Source organism: Eumetopias jubatus, unplaced genomic scaffold (assembly GCF_037043125.1).
Source record: "Eumetopias jubatus isolate StellerSeaLion01/CBP00866 unplaced genomic scaffold, mEumJub1_p1.0 scaffold_3, whole genome shotgun sequence".
Taxonomy (NCBI): domain Eukaryota; kingdom Metazoa; phylum Chordata; class Mammalia; order Carnivora; family Otariidae; genus Eumetopias; species Eumetopias jubatus.
This window is the reverse complement of record NW_028274809.1, coordinates 126,533,103-126,553,370: the sequence shown is the minus strand read 5'-3', so window position 1 is coordinate 126,553,370 and position 20,268 is coordinate 126,533,103.

Sequence of the window (20,268 nt, the reverse complement as noted above, 5' to 3'; positions counted from 1 at the left end):
CCACCTAGGCGTCCCAGCTGATTTTCTTTAAGGGGATGGCATTTTCTTTCTAATAAGGGCTCACATCTCTTACCTGTTCATTAAATCTAACACGAGTTTATGGTGAAGCCACAGTTTGAGTCTCAGATAACCAAGTCAGAGTTAGAACTTTCATCAACACAGAGCTAAACTGAGATTCTATGATGGGACAGTGAGTCATAAAAATAGGCAGAAATGCCACATTAAGTCAAGGTCAATCCCTTCACAGTGCCCTCCTTGATCCTGAAAAAGGACAGAACCTGGAATACCCAATTTGGTTACCTAACTAGTCTTGGTACTAACTGTATAAAGCTAGGGCATCTCTAAGTATGATACGTGCAGATATTCGGCTGCCCTTCAGTTTAAAAGTAGCAAAACATTCTTGTGTCAACCAATGTCTATAATACATGTAAAACTCTTTGCTACAATGGAATCTTTGCCTTAGCTGAAGAAAAGCTAACCTGAACAGTAAGCTAAAGCAGTCTCTACCTGAAGCCCCCAACACAGCTAAAGGGTTGTTTTATTTTCTCGCATAAGTTGCATAAGTCATAAGTTGCAGTCACCTGCCAAGCTCAAAATACCTCCTGACAGCTAGAGCTTCTTTCCCAGCCTACAGAAGTTCAAAGCCACGTGCAAAAGTGTAAAAACATGTTTGGCCTAAAATAAGACTCTATAAGCCAGGCACAAATATCTTTTCCTGAAATTTTCTCCCTCAAGGTATTCTCTTTTATTTCTCAATGCTCCTGGTGAATAAACCAAATCTCTGAGGCCCCCTCCCCAATAAATAGCACCCTAATCCTACACTCAGTTTAGAACAAGCTGAGAAATACAACCAAATAGAAAAGTAGGAGGCCAAAATTTCAACTGTTACTGATAGAGAACAGCTTTCAGGACATGGTTTGTTTGGAGAGGCAGTGTTGGATTTGGGTAGGTCTCTCCATATGAAGGCAGCCTGACTAGTTAAGATTTACAACTTAGAACACACAGGCTTATTCTCAACAGGGATAAAATTGGAGCTAAGTCAAGTAGGTTCATGTACTCTTCTTAATGCTAACACTCAAAATACTTCATCTCTCTAGGAGCTGGATAAATAAAGGATGAAGAGAGGCCTGGAGTTACATTAAGAGAGCCCACTTCCCAGGAAGGAAACATCAGGAATGGGGAAGAATTATTCCCAGCTAACAATACTTACAAAGTTAAAATCCTTGCTTATTGGTTTTTAGACTGATGGTAACTTTTCTCAAGATGTTTGTGCAATTTTGATAGTGTAATATTCTCAATATTCTCAGTTCCATATTGCACTGCAACTCAATAAATCCTATTCATGGAATATCAATGTTTCACAATATCAACATTCATTTTCCTAAAATTGGATATCAGAAAGTCCATTATAGAATTTAGTCTTCAACTCTACAATTTGTGAATGTATTCATAGTTAGGTCTATTATTTAAATGTCTGGAAATTGATTTCCCATAAAATTGTAAGTCAGATTATTCCCTGCCAAATAATTTCCCAAATTCCAACTTTAATAGGAATAAGTGTACCAGAACATTGATGTATGTAATGGTGTAAGAATAACTTTATATAGGGAGCCTGGGTGGCTCAGTTGGTTAAGCGACTGCCTTCGGCTCAGGTCATGGTCCTGGAGTCCCGGGATCAAGTCCCGCATCGGGCTCCCTGCTCAGCAGGGAGTCTGCTTCTCCCTCTGACCCTCTTCCCTCTCGTGCTCTCTATCTCACATTCTCTCTCTCTCAAATAAATAAATCTTTAAAAAAAAAAAAAAGAATAACTTTATACAAAAATCTTCAGTTTAGATGTGTTGTATTATTAACTAAAGAATCCAATCTTTGCAAGGCAGGAGGTAGGAGATATGGAAAAATTAGGAGTAAAATTTCCCTTAGATTACATAAACAAAGTTGATTCTTTTAACAATTCAAAATAATTTGTACCTAATGTCTATGTAAAACCAACAGACACTTATATTATGTACTCAGCTTATCAACAAAGCAGTATACTATCTATGGTCCAAATCTTAACAGTATATCTAGTTCATGGTGTTAGTTTCTTATTCCATGAAGGGCTTTGGCTTGTTTTCAGACACACAAAAAAATGAGGCAATGGATAGCTATATAGTTGTATATCCTTGCAACTGGATTTACTTTGTGTGTTGGAGGGGGGGATTTCAAAATGAACATCAACTACTGCAGAAGTAATATTTATCTTATCCCATACCTAGCCATAGTTCCTACCATGGTTTGTTTCATAAGGATGTAATAAATACGCTCCCTATATATTTTATTATACATAGAAATATTCTTCACATCTTTACATCTGCAAAGAAATACGCTTGCTCAATTTTCTCGAATTATATATCCCTCTTTCACTTCTCATTTTGCCACTTTTAGTGAGAGAGGTGATTATAAGAAATAGTTCATTTTCCTCACCTCCACAGGTAAAAACAAACAAACAAAAAACCTGCAAAGGCTGACAGCTAAAACTCAACTTTAGGGACATAAAAGGGTGTGGTAAGAACTGTGCCAAAATGGAGAATGCATACTCTAAATAAAGACTATATCCCACCATTCCTCAGCTCCGATGAATTAAATTCTAGGAAGGGATGCCAATCTTCTGATTTTCTAAAAAAATTGAGAAATTCATTCTTTATGGGATATCTCTAGATTTTAAAATATTGATAATAAAATATTTTAAAGCAATGTGTAAGCCAACACTATGTAAACCAAATAAAATACTTTATAAGCCATGAGTTTGTAGCCAAATGTTTATATGAATAGTAATTAATACTCCTAACCCAGTAGCTAAATTAATACTGTTAAAACAAACCTCATCATGTCATCCCTCTCAAACCCTCCACTGTTCAAACCCTCCACTGGCTTCCTTTCTTGAAAGAAAGGAAAGAAAGGGAAGGGAGAGGAGGGGTGGGGAGGGAAGAGGAAAAGAGGGGCGGGGATGAAGGGGAAAAGAAAGGGAAGGAAGAGAAGGGAGGGAAGGAAGGAAGAAAAAAAATAAAATTTCATTATGGTTTATAAGACTCTACATCATTGGTGTGCTGGAGAAGACATACCAGCTCACAAGATCTATTAAATTTTAAGGAATTTTTGAGAGCTAGTTGATCTCGTGTTGGTAGCTTGAAATCGGCTGTGGTAGGGGTATTTATACCAGAGAGACTGGCAAACAGCGCAAATCAGGGCTTTTTATTTTATCCCCCAAGGAGCCAGCTGTTAAAACCCTTACCAGCACACCAGTGTCCTATGTGAACTATCCTACTCCATGACAACCCAATGCACCTCTGATACCTCCTAACACCACTTTCCCATTTTATCCAATCTACTCCACTGACACATTCCTTCCTGCCTCAGGTCTTGCATATACTGTTTATTCTGCTTGGATTAATCCCCTTATTAAAGAGGCTTTTCCATGATCATCCTATGTAAAACAACAAACCAATTCCCCATATCCATAGCATATCCGACACACAGTATTTTATCTATCATCTACCATTCATCTTTTTGTAGAATAATGTAAATTTCACAAGGGGACATGGTATCTATTTTGTCCTGCTATATCCCCAGTGTCTTAAAAAAAAAAATGCCATGGCAAATAGAAGGTGTACAATAAATATTTTTCTGAACTAATGGATGGATAGAAGTTGCCATTTAGTGGTCTGAATCTAAATATTTATATTCATATGTCTCTCTTTCTTACATAGAAATTAGTTGCTAGATCACTTATTCTGCTAAATATGAAAAGTTATTTTTTTTAACACATAACTATGTTTTGCATTATATCCATGCTTTCTAGAAATCTGTTGTGCCATTAGAGTGAGCCTAACCATGAATCCACACAGTCTGTCTGTTACCCTCAATTTAGTGGCAGGTACAATTACATATACCAAATGGTACAAGTACGGAAGGATGAAAATAACATGTATCAGAGAAAATAACCAGAACTTGACAACTGGCTGTTTTAAAATAAAAGGAGAGGTCAATTTACTCCACAGTTTTACACCAGATACCTAGGAGAAAAGTGGAGTCCTGACACAAGCAAGAAGCTAAAAGGAGTAGTTGATTTAACAGAAAAGCTGATGAATTGTTTTTATGATAAAGTTAGTGAAGATTATATTAGGAAACACATCAAATGTCTGGACATGGGAATCATTAGCATATGCATCATTTCTAAACCCCAAACCAAGTTGTCCCTGGGAACATAAGACAAAGATACTAACCTGGTCATCGAATAAAGAAAATTAGATAGAACCACAGGAAATTCCAACACTTGTAGAACATGGAAAACACTGAGAAAAGATGACTCTGAGAAAAGGAATACTGGAAAAGATCTAGTTGGGAGCTGGGAAGATCAAAAGTTCAGTTTGGGACATGTTCAAGTTGAGATGTCTTTGGAGTATTTGTAAGTATCAGATAGATGTTTAGATGTAGAAGTCTAAAATTCAGAAAAAGTCTGAGCTTATATAAATGAAATCATTGGCTAAGAAGTGGTGTTTGAAGCCCTAAGCTTGGATAAGGTCACTCAAGGAAGTTTTACGAGAAGAGTGAAAGATAAAGCCATATTCTTTTTTTTTAATTATGTTATGTTAATCACCATACATTACATCATTAGTTTTTGACGTAGTATTCCATGATTCATTGTGCATAACACCCAGTGCTCCACGCAGAACGTGCCCTCTTTAATACCCTTCACCAGGCTAACCTATCCCCCCACCCCCTCCCCTCTAGAACCCTCAGTTTGTTTCTCAGTCCATAGTCTCTCATGGTTCGTCTCCCCCTCCAATTCCACCCCCCCTTCATTCTTTCCTTCCTGCTATCCTCTTCTTTTTCAAACATATAATGTATTATTTGTTTCAGGGGTACAGGTCTGTGATTCAACAGTCTTGCACAATTCACAGTGTTCACTATAGCACGTACCCTCCCCAGTGTCCATCACCCAGCCACCCCATCCCTCCCACCCCCACCACTCCAACAAACCTCAGTTTGCTTCCTGAGATTAAGAATTCCTCATATCAGTGAGGTCATATGGTACATGTCTTTCTCTGATTGACTTAATTCACTCAGCATAATACCAACCAGTTCCATCCATGTCGTTGCAAATGGCAAGATTTCATTCTTTTTGATGGCTGCATAATATTCCATTGTAGATATATACCACATCTTAAAGCCATATTCTACATTTGATAGTTTAGTAAGAATAGCCTGTAAAGTGAGCAAAGAAATAGATAAAAAAATACAGGAGAACATTTGTCTCAGGGAAGCCATGGAAAAAAGAGGAATTCAACAAAGAGTAACAAATATTACTGACGTCAAATAAAACGAGTTCATTGGATATAGAGCAGAAATTCATTGGATGGAGACATACACATACCTGTTTTTAGACTAGATGGGTTTTCGAACTTATGAGAGGGAAAAACAGGTTGAAGTGGGTTAAGAAGTGAGAAAATTGTGGCAATGAGAACAGAAACCATTTGTTTAGAAGTTTGTAAAGAGTAGTTAAAAAGGCTGAAAGATGGGGCATATAGACACCTTTAAAAAAATTGTTTTTTAATAAGAGAGACTTGAAAATATTTACAAACAGTGAGAAGGAATTTCTGCTTTTGGTTTGGCTGACTGCTCCTATCAGCCCAACCTTCCAGTAGATGACAATGATAAACACTGAACAAAATATAAGAAGCAGTTGCTGGGCAGAGAAGAAAAATAGCAGGAACTGGAAGGGAGTCAACCATTGGGATGTGGGGAGAGCACTGGCAGAGTTTCCTATTTTTTAGGGCTTTTACTAAGAGCAGGCCCTGGTGCATTAAGATGGGTATCTAATACCTCATGGAAATCCTAGTTTTACTAATTGAAGAACTAGAAGACTAGGGTAACCACAACTGCTAGAAAGTTAATAGAGACAATCTCAGAAAAGAGAGAACAAGAGAGTCTGAGCTCCAATTTTGCATATACACTCTGGCTAATGCCTGAATCATTCAGAACCTCTGGTACAATTCACAATTACTCAGTATAACAAGAAGTAGGAAAACAGGACTTATTATAAAGAGAAAAGACGACCCACACAGACCAGCCTCTTAAGGATCCAGACTGAAATTCACAGAAAAGGAACTTGATGCAATGTATATAACCAGGCTCTAGGATGTAAAGGAAATACACTTATACTGAATAAAAAGAGAAAATACCAGTAGTGAAATAGACATTGTTAATAAGAACAAAACAGAAGTTCTACAACTAAAATATACAGTATCTTAAAAAATGTACTGGATGGGCGCCTGGGTGGCTCAGTTGGTTAAGCGACTGCCTTCGGCTCAGGTCATGATCCTGGAGTCCCGGGATCAAGTCCCGCATCGGGCTCCCTGCTCAGCGGGGAGTCTGCTTCTCCCTCTGACCCTCTTCCCTCTCATGCTCTCTATCTCTCGTTCTCTCTCTCTCAAATAAATAAAATCTTTAAAAAAAAAAAATGTACTGGATGGTCTTAATGGGAGAATCAGGATGACAAAGGAGCTGGAGAAATTATCCAATCTGAAAAACAAAGAGACAAAAATGTTTTAAAAAATGAAGATACAGGTATCTACGAGACAACAGCAACAAGTCAAATATATGTGTAATTTGATTCCTGGTAGGAGAGGTGTAAGAGATAAGTTGAAAAAACTTTTTCATAAAATAAATGGCTGAAAATAATCCAAAATTTGATGCAAAATATAAATTTACAGATTTAAGATCAAAGAACCCCAAGATGATTACAAAGATAACAACATCAGGCATATCATAGTTAGATGCTGAAATCCAAAGTTAAGAAAATACTTAACTAAGGTCATTATGCTAAGTGATATAAGCCAGTCACGAAAAGACAAATACTGCCCTACTCCACTCACATGAAGTACCTAGTTAAATCCGTAAGGACAGGTAGTAGAATAGTGGTTGTGAGGGCCTAAGAAGGGGCAGTGGGGAGTTTTTTATGGGTACAGAGTTCCTGTTTTCCCAGATGAAAAACGTTCTGGAGATGGATGGTGGTGATGGTTGCAACAATGTGGAATGTACTTAACACCACTAAACTGTATTGTTAAAAATGGTTAAGATGGAAAATTTGATGTGTATTTTACCACAATTAAAAATAATAAAAAATTTTCAAAGGAAAAATCTTAAAAGCAGGCAAAGAAAACTGAAATTACACATATGAGGACAAGGACATGTATGACCAAGGACTTATCACAAATAATGAAGGTCAAAAGGAACTTCCTTCAAACTTCCAGTTATAAAATGAGGAAGTGCTGGGAAGCTAATATACAGCATGGTGAATATAGTTAACAATATATACTTGGAAACTGCTAAGAGAATAGATCTTAAATATTCTCACTACAAAAAAAACATGTAGATGATGGATGTGTTAACTAACCTTATTGTGTAATCATTTAGCAATATATATGTGTATCAAGTCATCATATTATACACTTACAGTGTTATATGTCAGTTATATCTCAATAAACCTGGGGAGATAATCGAAGAAAATGTGAGGATGGAAGCAGAGTCAGAGAAAAATTTGAAGACGCTACATTGCTGGCTTTGAAGATGAAGGAAAAAGGAATGAGCCAAACAATTCAAACAACTTCTAAAATCCGAAAAGGCAAGGAACTGATTCTCCCCTAGAAGCTCCAGAAGGAACATAGCCCTGCAGACATCTTGATTTTACCCCACTGAAACCTATTTTGGACTTCTGACCTCTGGAAATGAATGATAAGCTACTAAAATCATCACTGTCATCAAATAGCAGAGCAACAACTTTCAAGTGATAAAAGAAAAATCTGTCAATCTAGAATTTCACATCTAGTGAAAATGTCCTTCAAAAAACTAAGACAAAACAAACACTAAGAGAATCTGCCATTAGACCTACACTATAAAAAATGCTATAGAAAATTATTCTGGCTCAATGAAAAGCAAAACAGACTGAATCCTGGATATTAAGGGGAAAGAAGTTTCAGAAAAGGTAAATAGTAAATGTTAAAATCTATTTTTCCTCTTATTATCTTATTGTTTTTGGGGGGGAGGCAGGGAGAGGCAGGTGGAGAGGGAGAGAGAGAATCTTAAGCAGGTTCCACGCCCAGTGCTGAGCCCGATGCAGAACTCGATCTCACAACCCTGAGATCATGACCTGAGCCGAAATCAAGAGTTAGATGCTTAACTGACTGAGCCACCCAAGCACCCTGCTCTTAATTTTTTTTAAAGTACCTGGAACTGTTTTTGTTTAAGCAAAAATAATATTGTACTATAAGTTTTACAAGGTTGTAGATGTAACATAATTATAACATAAATCATAGATCACTTTGGAGAGAATTGACATCTTGATATTTGGAGTCCTCAAATCCAAGACAAATTTCTCCATTTATATCATGTTATTTAATTTCTCTTAACAATTTATTTTTAATATACAGGTCTTAAGATGGTTTATTAAATTTATTTCATATTATTTTGGGGGTTTTCTGATGTATTATAAATTGAATCCATTATTTAAACTTTATTTTCCAATAGTTTACTGTTACTAAATAGATTTCCATACATTAACTTTATATCTTATGATCTTACTAAATTCACTCATTTGTCAAAGGAATTGTTAATTTAGAATTTTTCTAGGAAAACAATCATTTTATCCAATACAAAGAATTTTCTTTCATCCTTTTGATTATGCCCGTTACGTTATTTTTTTCCCTTAATAAACTAGCTTATTAATGATATACATGCTAACAGGCTTGGGAGAAAATGTACTGATGTAACTTGCTTTGAAATGCAGCAAAAACGTTAAGAGGACTGAAAGATGGAGGGAGGGATACATGATAAAGCAAATAGTTAAATTTCACTGTAAAATATTTTATGAATGCTCACTGTCAATTTTTTCCACTTTTCTGTATTTTGGAAACTTTAATAATAAGATATTAGGAAAATCAAAATCAAAGCAAGGATCTACTTTTGAGAGGACTGAAAATAAAAGAGAAAGAAAGGACAGATGTCAGGTTTTCAGAGACAGGCTAAAATTGATGAAGATTAGGCTTAAAAGGAGATGAGCAGCTTCTCTTTATATCTGAGAATATGAATACATATAGAGTATATAGGATGCATACAGATGAACATACAGTAATATAGAATGCATACACATTTGGTGTTGTTAGCTGGCTGATAAGGAGATAAGTTTGGAAGACACATTGTGGAGACTTAGAGAAATGTAAATTTGTTGGGCAGTACTGAAAGCCTATTTCTTGGTTGGTGGCTTTGAATTTATTAGAGCGGAGCCTGTGCTCAGCTGCCTGGATCATTTTCTCACTTGCAAAACAGGGTAACAACACCTAGCTCTGAGACCGTTAGGAGAGTTAAATGAGAGGATGCCTATGAAGAACCTAGTACAGCGCCTCACACAAAGGTACTTCGTGTTATCCTGGAAAGGCTGTGTGGAGTTCTTTATGTGCCTACTAGTAGTCATTATTTTGTACAGCTGCTCTTCAGGAAGTTGCTGAAGTTTCTTATGCTGCTGTATTAAAGAGACGGTAACTTCAGCAGGCAATCAGCTAATCAATAGCTGCAACAGGCACAGAGGTACCAAGCCACAAAGGTACCATACAGTGTTTATAACCAGCGTTAGGCTGCAATTTAGACATGAGCTAAGGTTTATAGGGACCACTATTTTTGCAAAGCTACTGAGAGGAAAGTAATTTATTCTAAGTCTTGCACACCACAATCAAATTGATAAAGAGCATCTTGTGATAATATTCCAATTTCCATAGGAATTATAAACAGGAAAGAAACCAGGGCAAATAGCTAGTGAAATCTAGTTCATCAATTTGAAAAATATGAAACGATCATGTTTTTCCTGAGAACTAGGTACAAGGAAAATTGCTGCCAAGAGTTGATTTTTTTACTTCATAAGAACGGTGTTTCACAATTTGGAGTGCTATAATTTAGAAATAACACTTAAATTCCTATTACTCAGCTCTGATATATCTGGATATAAAACATAACTTTACAAAAACCACAGCAAGACTTTTTGTTGTGATATATATTGCACAACTTCAAATTTTAGGAACAAAATTTTAATTTATATTATAAAAACATGAAAGGAGAGCGGTATCAGCATCATTGCAGCTTAAGACCTCTCAGCTTTTCTCACCAACCCACAACAAAACTTGGGCAGTCATGGGCAGAAGTGCCTTTGAGAAAGCTGTGGGGTTCAGCCACACAGGTCAAGGGACCCTAGAGGAGTCACACATCTGTGCATAGAGTAATAGACAGATAGCCGTGGTCCCAGTTGTTGACCTTGCAGTGGCCTATAAACTGGCTCCAGGCCCTCTCCAATCAAACAGTCCCCTGGAGAACATTAACTTAAGACAATCACTTAAAGAGGAGAAAACCTTTGTGGAAGTCCAGGTTTCCAAAAAGTTCTAGCACTCCACTGGAGGAAAAAAAAAAAAAAAATACGAGTTTCAGTGCATTGTAGTGATAACAGTAAGTTTGACTTTATCCATCTCACCCCCTCTCCACAACATCACAACTTTGGGCCAAAAGGACACCTTCCTTCACCATATTTGTTCCATGGGGAAAGGAAGAGCATGTGAGTGAACACCTGGCTTCATCAGCTCTACTTGATGCTACCAAAGACGCTCCTTTCTCTATTGTACAGAATCATGAGCTACATGACTGGGGGGCAGGAAGACACAAAGAGAGTTGCAAATATAACTATTGGAGGATAATAAGGGACTCAGATCCTACCTGCATCACAGATTCCATCAAAAAATCTGCCTGTGAGCTGCTGGGAACAGCTCACTTGTGGATCTCCCCACCTGCCCCACAGAAACCCCCAGCACTCTGTGTACCTCATATACAAACCTCCCTATCCTGTGGCCACCTGTTTGTGCTCCCAGTGGTGGCAGCTAGAGTGAACTTTGGAAGGGGATAGTGAATATGCACATAGTTGGTCAAATCTGCAGGCCAGGGAGAGACCGTAAGTTTGGGCTTTAGCACCACCTTTGGGAAACAAAAGAGAAACTGTCAGCACTTGGCCTACTGGATTGTAAAATGCAGAAAAGGCTTTAAAGCTTAAGAACTCTGCTATCCGGGGGGTACAAGAAGTGACATTTGGACCCAAAAGAGATCTGGGATAGCTTCAGAATTTACATCATAGCAATCTATACCAAAAGCAGTTAGTGAAGCCCAGAGGAGAAGACTGCTATTTCAGAAGTGAAGAAAGTATAGCAAAACTTCAAAGAACTTGAAAAATCAAGGTAACATGATTCCACCAAAGGATCCACAATCACCTTCTGGTAACAAAACCTAAAGTCAAATAGATCTGTGATTTACCCAATAAAGAATTTAGGCAGCCTAGAAAAAATGGATAAATTCCCAGAAACATACAATCTACCAAGACTGAATCATGATTGAAAGGAAAAATCTGAACAGACCAATTACTAGTAAGGAGATTTAACTGGTAAATAAAACCCTCAACAAATAAAAGTTTAGGATCAGAAGGCTTCAAAGAATTAATACCAATATTTCTCAAACTCTTCCAAAAAATTAAAGATGAGGGAACTCTTCCAAATTCATTTTATGAGGCAAGCATTACTCTGATTTCAAAACCAGAGGAAGATACCACAAGAACAGAAAATTATAGGCCAATATTCCTAATGAGCATAGATGTAAAAATCCTCAATAAATTACTAGCAAAACAAATTTAAAGTGCATTAAAAGGATCATACACCATAATCAAGTAGGTTTTCTTCCAGGGACACAAGGATGGTACAAAATCTGCAAATCAGTCAATGTGATACATCACATTACTAAAATAAAGGATAAAAATCATACAATCATCTCAATAGATTCAGAAAAAAATACGACAAAATTCAACATCCATTTATGATTAAAAACTCTCAACGAAGTGGATAGAGAGGGAAAGTACTTTAACATAAGGGCCATATATGACAAACCCACAAGCTAATGTCATACTCAACAGTAAAAAGCTGAAAACCTTTCCTCTAAGACCAGGAACAAGACAAGGATGCCCACTCTTGCCACTTCACAGTATTGGAAATCCTACCCAGAGCAATTAGGCAAGAAAAAGACAAAGAGCATCCAAACTGGAAAGAATAAAACTGTCATTGTCTGCCAATAACCTGATATATATATATAGAATATCCTAAAGACTCCATCAAAAAAGTGTTAAAATTAATTCAGGAAAGTTTCAGGATATAAAATCAATACACAAAAATCTGTTGCATTTCTATACACTAATAACAAACCAGAAAGAGAAATAAAGAAAATAATCCCTTTATATCAAAAAGAATAAAATAACCAGGAATAAATTTAACCAAGAGGTTAAAGACCTGTATATTGAAAACTACATTAATGAAAGAAATTGAAGATAGAAATGCAAAAGATAATCCGTGCTTATGAATTTGAAGAATACTGTTAATATGTCCATACTACCCAAAGAAATATACAGATTCAATGCAATTGGTTATCAAAATTCCAGTGGCATTTTTCATAGAAATAAACAGTCCTAAAATTTGTATGGAACCACAAAATAATCCCACACAGCTAAAGAAATCTTGAGAATGAAGAACAAAGCTAGAAGCATTGTGCTTCCTGGTTTCAAACTATATTACAAAATTATAGTAAATAAAACAATATGGTATTGGCATTAAAACAGACACATAGATCAATGGAACAGAATAGAGAGCCCAGAAATAATCCCATGTGTATATGGTCAATTAATTTATGACAAAGGAACCAACACTATACAATGAAGAAAGGACAGTCTCTTCAATAAATGGTGTTGTGAAAACTGGACAGCCACATGCAAAAATAATGAAATTCAACCACTATCTTATACCACAAACAAAAATTAACTCAAAATGGATTAAAGATTTTAATGTAAGACCAGAAACCATAAATTAACTCCTAGAAAAAAATACAGGTAGTAACCTCCTTGACACAGATCTTGAGTTTGACACCAAAAGCAAAAGCAACAAAAGCAAGTAAGTGGTTCTACATCAAACTAAAAAGCTTCTGCACAGCCATGGAAATCATCAATACAATGAAAAGGCAACCTACTGAATGGGAGAAAATATTTGCAGACCATATTATCTGATAATATCCAATATCCAAAATATATATCCAAATACCTAAAAATAAAGAACTCATACAACTCAAGAGCAAAAAAAAAAACAATCCAAATAAAAAATAAGCAGATCTGAATAGACATTTCTAAAGCAGACATACAGATAGCTAATAGGTACATGAAAAGATGCTCAATATCATTACTCATCAGGAAAATGCCAACCAAACCAAAATGAGCTATCACCTCACACCTGTGAGAATGGCTATTATCAAAAAGACAAGAAATAATAGTTTTGGTGAGGATACGGAGAAAGGAAACCCTTGCGCACTATCGGTGGGAATGTAAATTGGTACAGCCACCATGGAAAACAGTATGGAGATTGCTCAAAAATTAAAAGAACTACCATATGATCCAGCAATCTCACTTGGGATATTGAAGAGATATACACACTCCCATGTTCATTGTGGCATTATTCAGAATAGCCAAGACATGGAAGTAACCTAAGTGTCCCTCAACAGATGAATGGATAAAGATGTGGTGTGATGTGATTCAATGGAATTATTATTCAGACATGAGAAAGAAGGAAATACTGCCATTGTTGACAATATGGCTGGGCCTTGGGGGCATTAGGCTAGTGAAAAAGACAAAGACACATATTGTATGACATCACTTGTATGGAATTTTAAAAAGCCAAACTCATATAAATAGATGGTAAAATTATGGTTATCAGGGGCCAAGAAGTGGGTAAATGAGAAGATACTGGTCAAAGAGTATAAACTTTAGGTTTTAAAATGAGTAAGTTCTGGGGATCTAATGTGCAGTATAGTGATTATAATTAATAATACTGTATTATATATTTGAAAGTTGCTGAGATCTTACATTCTCACCATAAAAATGAAATGGTAATTTCATGATGTGATAGAGGTGTTAGCTAAAGGTCTGGTGATAATCATTTGGCAATTATGTTTATCATATCAACACACTGTACAAATTACAACTGACACAATGTTATATCTCAATATCCTGGGGAAAAAAGTACATAAATCATAGAGTTTTAAAGAACTGTGTAAGATTCACACACAGAAATCAGGGCTTTCAGTTAAAATTCTTAATTCAAGACTTTCACTACCAATTATAAAAGAGTAACCGATCCTAGACTTGCCCTCCCATTGTAAACAACTAGAAAACTAGACAAAATATATATAGCAACTCTATAATGGATACTGGACAGCAGGCAGTGCAAGACTGTGATGCATAAGAAAAAAGAAACCAATGACATAAACTCTTAAAATCACCCCTGAGTTTTGCCTAGAGGCATTTTCCTGCAGGTAAGGGCGGCAAATCCAAGCAGGCAACTGTAATAACAATGAGCTGGAGAAAAGAGCAGAATTCAGAGGATGAGGCGGCCGAATATACACAGCAGAGATCCGGAAAGAGAGTTATACAGAAAAAGCATACAAAAATCTGTATAAGGATTTCCTTGCATCTTTGGCTGATTACTAAGCCACATATGCACTGGGTATGACTCCACAAAGCCAAACCAAAAGAAAAACAAAAACCAAAACAAAACCACTGGAAAAGATCTGTTGGAAACTATAAGCTGAAAAATTACCAGAGCTCACGCAGGGCTGGAAGACATTTGATTTCTGGTGATTCAGGATACAGATAACATAGTGATCGCCAGGGCATTTAGTAGAACACCACAAAAATCACACCTCAGTAGTAAAGCTCAACTAGGGATAAAAACTACTCTAAAAAAGGTGAAAAACAAGCAGCAAAATGGATCAAGCTGCTAATCAAATAACTGTTGCTAAAACAAAGTTCAAAACTGTTTAGGGGAGCCTGGGTGGCTTAGTCGGTTGAGTGTCAGGCACTTGGTTTTGGCTCAGGTCATGATCGCAGGGTCATGAGATCAAGTCCCACATACAATGAAAAGGCAACCTAATGAATGGGAGAAAATATTTGCAGACCATAAATGGTCAGGTCATGATCTCAGGTCATGAGATCGAGTCCCACATACAATGAAAAGGCAACCTACTGAATGGGAGAAAATATTTGCAGACCATGTATCTGATAATATCCAATATCCACTATCTGTGTGGGATTCTCTCTCTCTCTCCGTCTCCCTCCACCCCACCCATGCTCGCTTATGCGCTCTAATAAATAAAATATTAAAAAAAAAAAAAAACAACTCTTTAGGGATGCCTGGGTGGTTAAGTGTCTGCCTTCAGCTCAGGTCATGATACCAGGGTCCTGGGATGGAGCCCCATGTGGGGTTCTCTACTCAGCAGGGAGTCTGCTTCTCCCTCTGCCCCACCCCCCATTAGCGCTCTCTCTCAAATAAAATCATAAAAAAAAACTCTTTAAAGATAACTGAATTCAGACATTCAGAATGTAACATTCCAATATAATATTCAAAATAGCCAGCATCCAGTAAAAATTCATGCACATACAAAAAGGCAGGATACCTGACCTATGACCAGGAAAAATTATCAGTCAACAGAAACAGATCTAGAAATGACTGATATGATGGAATTATCAAAGACTTCAAAAGGGTTATTAATATATTTAAGAATTTGGGGCGCCTGGGTGGCTCAGTTGGTTAAGCGACTGCCTTCGGCTCAGGTCATGATCCTGGAGTCCCGGGATCGAGTCCCGCATTGGGCTCCCTGCTCAGCGGGGAGTCTGCTTCTCCCTCTGACCCTCTTCCCTCTTGTGCTATCTCTCATTCTCTCTCTCTCAAATAAATAAATAAAATCTTAAATATATATATATATTTAAGAATTTTTTTTAAAAATCATGAACAGAATGAGAAATGTAAAATATAAAAAAGAACCAAATGAAACTTAACTTCCAGAGTGGAGAAATTCATTATTTAAAATGACAATTTCACCGCATGGTCTTAAAAGCAGGTTAAACTGTGCAAAAGACTGAAGGCAACAGAACCTAATCCAACTGAAGGACAGTGAGAAAAGGCCTGGAAAAAAAGAGATTCCACAGGACACTATCAGGAAGTCAGAGATATAAAACTAGTCTCAGGATAGGGAAGAAAAATATTTGATGGAAACAGCTAAATTTTTCTAAACTTGATAAAATACATAAACCCACAACTCAAAGGATCACAACAAATATGAAGCAATATAAACAGGAAAATACTAAGAAAAATAGTGTCAAGACACATCTTAAAGATTGTATTTATGAGAGAGAGAGAGCAAGCAGGGGAAGAGCAGAGGGAGAGACAAGCAGACTGTGCTGAGCGCTGAGCCCCATACAGGGCTCAATCCCACGACCCTGAGATCAGGACCTGAGCCAAAATCAAGAGTCAGATGCTTGACTGACTGGCCCACCCAGGCACCCCTGACACATCTTAATCAACTTCTTAGCAGAAATAATAGAAGGTAGTAGAATGAAATATTTAAAGTGCTGTGGAAAAAAAATAAAAGTAAAATCAACCAGGAACTCTATAAATGAAGATAAAAGATATATTCCAGATAAACAAAACTGAGAATTCATTGCTAGCAGACCTTAACTAGAAGAAATATGTCTACCATGCAAACACTCAGCAAAAGAAAGCTGGAAGCCTATCTTAATAGCCAAGATGTCCATTGACAGATGAATGGATAAAGAAGATGTGGTGTATACATATATGTGTGTGTGTGTATATATATATATATATATATATATATATATACACACACACACACACACATATACATACAATGGAATATTATGCAGCCATCAAAAGGAATGAGATCTTGCCATTTGCAACGATGTGGATGGAACTGGAGGATATTGTGCTAAGCGAAATAAGTCAATCAGAGAAAGACATGTGTCATATGACCTCACTGATATCAGGAATTCTTAATCTCAGGAAACAAACTGACGGTTGCTGGAGTGGAGGGGGGTGGGAGAGATGGGGTGGCTGGGTGACAGACATTGGGGAGGGTATCTGCTAGTGAGTGCTGTGAATTGTTTAAGACTGTTGAATCACAGACCTGTACCTCTGAAACAAATAATACATTATATGTTAAAAAAAATATTAGAAAATATTAGATAAAGTAGATTTAGCACAAGAAGTATTATCAGAAATAAAGAGGCACATTTCATAATGACAGACGTGTCAATTCATCAGCAAGACATAATAATCCTTAATATGTTTGCACTTAATAATGAGCTTCAAAATGCATGAGGTAAAACCCAAAAGAACTGAATTAGACAAATCCATAATTATGGCTGGAGATTTCAATACTCCTTTCAGTAAATGATAGAAAATTAACAAGAATAAAGAAGATCTGAAAATGTATTTGGAAAAATCTTATTTGGAAATTAACACATTTCCATGTAATAATTCACTCAAAGAAAAAAAGCACAGGTGAAATTAAAAAATAATTTAAACTAATGGAAATGAAAACACAAGATATCAAAGTTTGTAGAGGAAGCTAGATCAGTATGCAGGGTGAAATTTTTAATTTTAAATAATATTAAAAAATTGGTCTAAAATCAATGATCTAAATTTCCATATTAAGATTCTGGAAAAATAAGAGCAAACTAAATCAAAAGTAGGAGAATGGGATTAATAAAGATAAAAAGGTAACCAATAAAATATAGAACTGTACAGAAAATCAATGAAACCAATTTTATTGAACAACCAGAATTCTCATATTTTGTTGGTAGGAATGTAAAATGGTACAACTTCATTGGGAAGCTTGTTCGGCAACTTTTGTGTTTTTTTGGTTTTATTATGTTCAGTTAGCCACTGTATAGTACATGATTAGTTTTGATGTAGTGTTCGATTCATTAGTTAAGTATAACACCCAGTACCCATCACCCTGTTACCCCCTCCCCCCACCCTCCTCCCCTCTGAAGCCCCAGATTGTTTCTTGGGGTCCACAGTCATCTCCCTCTCTGATTTCTGCCCCTTTGGATTTCCTTCCCTTCTGCTATGGTCTCTGTGCTATTGCTTATGTTCCACATATGAGTGAAACCATACAATAATTGTCTTTCTCTGCTTGACCTACTTCACTTAAGATAATCCCCTCCAGTCCCATCCATGTGGATGTAAATGGTGGGTATTCATCCTTTCTGATGGCTGAGTAATATTCCATTGTGTATATGTACCACATCTTTATCCATTCATCTGTGAAGGGCATCTCGGCTCCTTCCACAGTTTGGCTATTGTGGACATTGCTGCTATGAACATTGGGGTGCATATGGCCCTTCTTTTCACTACGTCTGTATCTTTGGGGTAAATACCTAGTAGTGCAATTGCTGGGCTGTCAGGTAGTTCTATTCTTAACATCTTGAGGAACTTCCATACTGTTTTCCAGAGTGGCTGTACCAGCTTGCATTCCCACCAGTTTGGCAACTTCTTAAAAGTTAAACTTATACACCTATCCTATGTCCAGTCATTCTATTCCTACATATTTACTCAAGACAATGAAAAGAGTAAGTCCAGAAAAAGACTTATACAACACTATTCAGAGCAAATTTGTTTATAATAATCAAAACCTGGACACCCAAAGGTCCATCAATAGTAAACAGGTTTAAAACATATACAAACTGGTCAATAAAAATTAAAATTAGTGAAACATTAGGTTTCAAAAACATAGAGGAAACATTAAGTTTCAAAAACATAAAGGAATCTCAATTATTATTTCTCAATGAAGCCTGACAAAAGGACGATACAGTGTTTGACTCTACATTCTTGAACAGCATGTCATTAACTTATAATGACAGCAAGCACATCAGTGGTCACTTGGGACAGGATAGGGGTGGACTGACCACAAAGGAATGTGTAAGAAACTTTTTAGGGTAATGAAATCTGTATCCTGATTGGGATGGTGGCTACTCTGAATATGTTTGTCAAAAATCATAGGCTTTAAATGGGCATGTTTTATTACATAAAATTATACTTCGTTTCTCTAAATCTGAGCCTCTTTATTTTTATAGAACAATAGCTCCTAAAGATGTAAGGTTATAATAATACATAGAAAGTTCCCACTGCAATGCCTAACATATGTAAGCATTGCATTCTCCATTAGTTCTCCACCTGAACATTTCCTGTTTATAAGGAGCTCTCAAGCTTGCCAAACAATTATGATAGCCACTGTTAGAAAGTTGTTCTTTACCTCCAACTGTCTGTCTTTAATCTATGCCCATTGATCCTAAGTATACATTCTCTAGAGCAGTGGTTCTCAAACTTAAGCGTACATCAGAATTCCCTGAAGAAGTGGTACAACACAAAGACAGCTGAGGCCCATTCCCATAGTTGCTGATTCGGTAGATGTGGAATAAAAATTGAGAGTTTGTGTTTCTTAGTTCCCAAGTGATGCTGGTGCTGACCCAGGGATTCTACTCTGAGAAGCACTGCTCTAAAGATATGCAAATTATAAGACTGCTAACGCTTCCAAGTGCATTATTCTAAACATTAAAAGACAGTCACCATATTTTTACTTTTCTTTTTTCCAAATTAAAACTTTCTTAGCTCTCCCAAATCTCACTTTCCCCCTGGCATATAAACCCCTCAATGACTGGGACTGCCAACTGGGGCTAACTAGTACCACCAAAACAAACACAGAAAGGCAATCATCATCTCTCTTGACCGTAACAGTTTCCCATAAGTCTAAAATTGTATTAGGCTTTTTGTATGTGTGCAGCTGTGTCTGTCAATTAAACACTTCCTGTTTATTACTAACTGCTGGAAGAACATGTCTCCCTGTTACCCTTAACAGAGGTAATTTAACTTATTTAAACTTAAAATCTTTTATTTCACCTTGTTGGTTTAGCTTTTTTTGGAGTCATGCTTCTGTTGCCCCAAATTAAAGAAACTGTTCGGAGCCTGTAATACAAATCTGTTAAGCAAACTTTGTTCCATGAACCAAATTTCTAATGAAAAAATGTTCCAAAGGATAGATCAATGACAGAAAAATGTACTTGTTCAAAGAGTAATTTCTATACTAATATACCTTTGCTGTGAACCACATGACACATGTTCTTCAGGAACCTCAAGCATTTAATGAAAACATGCATACTTAGTAGCCAACCTAATACCAAATCTGAATCACTGAAATAAAAGTTGGATTTCTATAGTTTCAAAAGAAATGGTTCCAACAATTTTCTTCATACTCATGCTA